Here is a 5,845-nt window from a genome sequence, read left to right on the forward strand (position 1 = left end):
AGTGATATTAAATGGAAGAAAGCCAGGCATTCTCTAGAAGTTTATCCACTTATCTGGGCATTTTACGTAGGTTTTTAATTTTCTACGTGCTTATCTACTAATACTTTCAATATGTGCATCATTGCAGTCTGAGTTGGTTCTGTGCTTCAGCCGCCCTCTCAGTAAGGAGATAACCCCCAGATTCTTTGAATTGGCCTCTCCTTCTGGGAGCACCCCTGGGACTTCTGGAACCTTGGATTTAACCATCAACATTTAGGCAAATACCCACAAATACTGCTTCTCTTTACTCACAGCTGTTCCTGTTAAAGCTGTTTTGCACTCAGTGTATCATGTTTGGTTTTCTTTCTCTCTGCACCAGTTTGGCACAGGATAGTTCCATATAGGGTCTGCATGGTCCTGTCCTAAATGCATAGATCTGGCAGAGAGGAATGGTGCATTCTGCCTCTGTCTCTGCTATGAGCGTGCCAGCTTGATCCTGGCACCTTTCTACACCTCACTTTATTTACAATTTACTAAAAGTAGCCCTAACTGTGTCAAAGCAAATTCTGAGGGTACATGCAAGTTTGTAGTACACCAGGAATTCCTTGATTTCAGAAGATCTTGGGTGCAAAATATTTCTCACAACTGTCTTGATAGTGAGACTGAAAGAGCAGCAGCTCTTCCCATGATTTTGCATTTAACTTTGCCTGGTCTTCTACTTCCAAGCACAAAATAAAATGTATTTTTATTAATCCTAAAACATGGTTTTGGCCATTAAAATGCCAGAGTCATGCTGTTAAGAATTCGTCCTTGAGCCTTGTGACAATGGAAAGCATTATTATTTATTGCATACATTTGTAAAATAGTTCAGTTTCTCTCCAGCTTGCTACTATCTACAGTTAGAAATTATCAACTCAGAGAAAAACACCTTCCACACCTCCTGGTTTAAAAGCACAGCAGACCCTTGCTATGTGCCTTCCTAGACAGAGTAGTGACTGATTCTCTGGTGCCAGTATTGCAGGAAGCTGTCAGAATCTCTGGAGATAAATTCCTTCAGAAGTCCATGTATCAGAGGCAGGTATAGTAATAAAATTTCTGGTTTGTCTTTGTGAGAATCCACCTTTCTTGACAGGAAAGCAAGCACTTATCACTCACTGCAACTGAACGATGTCAGGCTTTGAAAACAGTGTCCAGAAAGATTCAGTGTTTAGGAAGGACCCTGGAGACAGACTGAGGGCTCATCCTCTGGCCCATGCTGAGCTGGGCATCCCAACCCCACGTGGAGGAAAAGCCACTAATGATCCAGTGAATTGTATCTCCAGCTGCCCAGGGTCCTTATTTATCAATCACCTAAACATCCACTGCCATTCTCCAGATGATTCCCAATACCTAAAATCATTTTTATATTTTTATATCTCAATATATGTACACACACAGATGTATGTATACACATACATGAAAATGAAGGTATATGTAAAACTTAAGGTTTACAGAAATATATTTTTATTTGTCTACATGTCCATATATAAGCACTATTTTCCTGAGTAACCAGGGTTAATAAAATAGGAGGGATGAAGAAAATTTTTATAAAACATTTTGTAAGATAATATCCCATGATTTTTCAAGCTATGATGATTTTGGGCATATAGTGTTAGTGTTGTTGATGTTCCTGTGGAGCTCTGAAACACTGTTATTCAGTTAATTACTACTTGGTCACACATGATTTGGGCTAAGGTCAGCTCACTCAGTGCACATGCTACTGCCACGTGCCCAGAGGAAAAGCAATTGCATCATTTAATCTGATCTTTGGTTTTCGTTGCCATTTAATACTGCAAATGTAATGGAATTTCAGCTTTCATTTTTTATCTTTGACATGTTCAGACAAGAAAGATTAGGATCAAATATATACATGGAATAAAGCTATTTTTAAAGTTCTGACCTGTATTTTGAAACCTCTGTGTGCTGCTGGAGCAGTCTACTTGTAATTTTCCTTAAGTTAATTGAAACTAATTAGTTGCATATAAAAAATAAAATAGCATGACTGGAGTAGTATTCATGGCAACAACATCACTTAGAGTCAACTCCTTTCTGCAGTCTGATTCAGCTATGAATCAAGACTTGAAAAATACATGAATCCTCTTGAAACATCTTCATGTTTCATCTGAACTGGCAGGAAGTATTCCTTGTGCCAGCTCCTGGTAATTTGCAATCCTGCTCTGCACAGGGCCTGGCTGCTCACACAGCAAGGGCTGAGCCAAGGACTGGCCTGGTGCGCTGGCAGCAGGGGCTCCTCAGTGCCATGAGAGGGAAATCAGGCTCAGGGAGGAGGAACATGATCTGCATCGGTCAGGACAGACACTGAGCTGTGACTCTGCTCTCCAGGAGGATTTGTAGCCTCATCATTTCAGGTTGCTGTGGCCAGAATCCCTGTGAAGTACAGCAACAGTGCAGGATCTGTTTTCTTCTCTGTGATCTCTCTTATCTGTCTGCAATGAGAAGTGAGTAATTAAATTGATCGGAGGACATATTTTATTCATTAGTGCCTCCTTACAATATGCAAAAGCATCTCATGGAATACTTTTCTCATATAATTCCCTCATCAGTGAGTGAGATTTTTTCCTAAGAAAGGAAGGTGGGGTTAATCTATAAATCTGTCTGTTTAGGATTCTTAAACAGAAAGATGGCAGGTTTAGATTAGACATAAGGAAAAGTTCCTTTACTGTGAGAGTGGTAAGGCACTGAACAGGCTGCCCAGAGAATGCTCCAGCCCTGGGACTGCTCTTGGCCAGGCTGGATGGTGCTTGGAGTAACCTGGTCTAGTGGAAAGTGTTCCTGCCCATGGCAGGGGGCTGGAATGAGATGATCTTTAAGGTCTCTTCCCATCCAATCCATTCTGTGATATCATTCTGTCAGTCTTATGTAGTGATGTCATTCTGAATGAACACAGAATATCTGTCACTGGTACAGTATCTAAAGAAACAAAATTATAGCTCATAAAGGTAATTCTGGGCACTCCTCAAACCTTTGTAGCAAAATAGCAAATGTTACAGTGAAACAGATAAGGAGACAACGCAGGTATCTTATTTTAAAAGATTTGAGAGAACATCATAATCAAGCTATTGTTAGGGCTGGTGAGATGACTGGCACTCCTAGAAGAGAGGGTGACAGCGAGTTTGCCAAGAATCAAACTGCTCTCTGTGTATCACATTTAACTGTGTGCTATCAGCATGTAGGAACCTTTGGTCACCACACCACCCAAGTGTCTTGTTCTTTCTAAATATTTTTGAACAAGACCCAGAAGAATTGTGTTTAGTTCACTTCCAGCTCTGAGTCTTCCCTGTGGATGCATGTTAACAGGAATGCTGTTCTTTGAGCAGTCAAATGAAAACACATAAATATGATGTTCTTGCTCTGTTCTTCTCCTAGAAGCTTTCTTTCCTCTTACATTTCTTCATGTGTACAGCTTAGTTGGTCCATTATCCACTGTGTTGTGTGCTGATTATAAATAGATTGCAACTTTGGCAAATCTCAGGATTAAAAACTGTAATGATATCGTAAAATGGAGGATGCTTCCTATACAAACAAAAAAAGCTATCATTTCATCTTCATTAAACATTTTAAGGATTGTAAAATTTAAAATGTTATTACATTACAAAATTAGCAAACCCACAAATTATCCACATCAATCAGTTCAGGATTAGCATTAATTTAAAGCAGACTCCTTTGTAACAGTGTTTACATAAAGATAAGCCATACAACTGCAAATAAATTTTCATCTTTGTTACTGATTTCTACTGAGATTTCATTGAATTCCAGTTAACTTTTCTCATTCTGTTAAACTTGAAGGCCATTAATAGAAACATGACTGTTGTCTTTTCTCTTGTGTAACTGAATGCCTTCACAGATAAAGGAAGAATCCCAAACACACAAGATAAAGTCCCCTAACAGTGTCACCAGTAAAAGGCTATTTTTTGAGTTCTGGGATTATCAGTCAACCTTTCAGTTATAAAATGCAACAAAAAAAAGTTAATCTGTTCTGGTTTAGAAAAAAATTTAATTACACAAAAGGAAATAATTTCCATAGCTGTACATCAAGCTGAAATAAGGAGTTTTATTTATGTTCCAGAATCCTTCAAAATCCTACTGAATAATGGAAACAACAGGCATTTGGATTCCTTTGGCCTTTTGGCCTACATGAATACAAATTAAGTTGCAATGAAAAATAAGGAGGAAACTGTATCAGACTTAAATGAAATACATTATGCCATTATGCACTAATGTGTTTTAGCATTCAGACACTGAGAAGAAGTATCTTCTGTAAGAAGAAATGAAAGACAGCACACATGGATTTTAGAAATGTGCCACATCATTTTAATGGCTGCCCAGAAAAGCTTCCCTGTGTTTGTGAATGTGGTGTGGATGGGTGGATGGTTGGAATGAGATTGCCAAAGACAGTGCAGAAAACAAAGACTGTATTCTAGAAGCAGCTTTAACCAGGCTTCTTAAATTGTTTAACTAGTCTGCTTAAATAATTTAGATCTAAGTAGGTCTAAATTATTTAGACTAATGTAGTGTTTTGAAACATCATGCATGGTCAGCCCTCAGAAGAAAGAGCCCAGCAGCAGTAGGGTGTCAAGATTCCTGAGGTGGGTTTCAATGGCAGATGTTAATGAACTGGTCCAGCTACTTAAACTAGAGCAGTTTAAGCCTGTGTAAATTCACTGCTTTTCCCAGCATGAACAGACAGTGTAATGCATCCTGAGCACCTCAGCAGGGCTGGCCACAAAATAACACATCAGAGTTTTAAAAACACATCCTGGACTGATGTTTGAGTATTCTTTCAGCAATGTTCAGAAGAAGAGATTGACCAAAAAAAAACTTTTCTGAAAGAAGGTATGAAAGGTCACCAAACCCATAAATACAGCAACACTGTCTTTGCAAGGTAGACATCTGAGACAATTATTTAAATAACAAAGCAGCCAAAACTGCAGTGAACAGGTCTTCATTTAAATAGTGTCCTATTAACTAAATATTACTTAGAAAGTGGTAGATAGCACTAAGGCCTGAAAAGATACCAAATCTTCAATTACTTCATTTGGATTATTTTTCAAATCTAACAAAAACAAAGGACTGTACTCTTAAATGTGACAAGATAAACGTGTATTTCAGCAGAATGAATTTGAGCTCACCTCTGTGTTTTCTCTTAAGTAAAAAGGGAAAAAGATGCATTGATGGGGAACCCCTATAAAGACCTCAACTCGCACCAAACGGAATTCTTTTATTCTCATACAATTATTTATTGCAGAATGGTATGAAGTGTGGACACTATAAATGGAAATAATACATATATACACATATGACCACACTCATGGTAAGTATTTCTCTATGTGACATTTGCCTATAGCTTTCCCTGTTAACTCAGTGAATAAGTTCATAAACTTGAAGTAACCATTTTAGTACATATTTTTAAGGTAGTACAAAACTGAAATTACCTGTAGAGTTTAAAAAGTACAAGAAGTTGAAAAGTAAATAAGTAATTTTGGAGACAGTGACTCTTTAATGTCAAAAGAAAATGTGGAAAATATAAGAGATATATTCCTTAATGAAAAAAAAAAGTAGAGACTCAGATTCTGAAAACATCTGAAAGTTCACTTTTGATGCCTGTTGATGGATGCGTTTTACAGAATCATGAGACATTTTGAAATGAAGAATTACCACCCCTAACCATCCAACTGCATGCGCTGTCATATATTTAATCAAAAGTGCACCTAGACCCCAAGAAGCATATGGTTTCTAATTTTAACATCTGTTTTCCTTTTCTTGAATGTTGGTGAGCTAGGGAGAATCCATGCTGCAGTACTTTGTA

This window comes from Melospiza georgiana, chromosome 8 (assembly GCF_028018845.1).
Source record: "Melospiza georgiana isolate bMelGeo1 chromosome 8, bMelGeo1.pri, whole genome shotgun sequence".
NCBI classification, from domain to species: Eukaryota; Metazoa; Chordata; class Aves; order Passeriformes; family Passerellidae; genus Melospiza; species Melospiza georgiana.